This window comes from Colobus angolensis, unplaced genomic scaffold (assembly GCF_000951035.1).
Source record: "Colobus angolensis palliatus isolate OR3802 unplaced genomic scaffold, Cang.pa_1.0 Scaffold120, whole genome shotgun sequence".
NCBI lineage: Eukaryota > Metazoa > Chordata > Mammalia > Primates > Cercopithecidae > Colobus > Colobus angolensis.
The window spans coordinates 2,727,774-2,728,606 of NW_012113142.1; positions in this window are offsets into that span (position 1 = coordinate 2,727,774).

Here is an 833-nt window from a genome sequence, read left to right on the forward strand (position 1 = left end):
GCCTGTAATCCCAGCTACTAGGGAGGCTGAGGCAGGAGAATCGCTCGAATCCGGGAGACAGAGGTTGCAGTGAGCCGAGTTTGTGCCACTGCACTCCAGCCTGATTTGGCAACAGAGCGAGACTGCGTCTCAAAAAACAAAATAACTAATGTTACCTTCTCAATGCAGCCCTCTCTGGCCACCGTAAGACTGCAGTATCCATCTCCACACACAAGCTATATCCCCCTTCCCCAATGTATTTCTCTCTCCAGAGCAGTCATCACCACTGTGATAGTTAATACTGAGTGTCAACTTGATTGGGTTGAAGGATGCAAAAGTATTGATCCTGGGTGTGTCTGTGAGGGTATTGTCAAAGGAGATTAACATTTGAGTTAGTGGGCTGGGAAAGGGAGACCCACCCTCGATCTGGATGGGTACCATCTAATCAGCTGCCAGTGCAGCTAGAATATAAAGCAGACAGAAAAAACGTGAATAGACTGGCCTGGCCTCCCAGCCTACTTCTTACTCCCGTGCCGGATGCTTCCTGCCCTTGAACATTGGACTTCAAGTTCTTCGGTCTGGGGACTTGGACTGGCTCTCCTTGCTTCTCAGTTTGCAGATGGCTTATTTTGGGACCTTGTGATTGTGTGCATTAATACTTAATAAACTCCCCTTTACATAAATATATATATATTCCCCTTTACATACATATATATTATATATTTTATATATATATATACTGTTAGTTGTGTCCCTCTAGAGAATCCTGACTAATAAAACCACTTAATATCCTCTTTTATTTTTCTAGCCAGGCGTGGTGACCCATACCTGTAATCCCAGCACTTTGGGAGGCG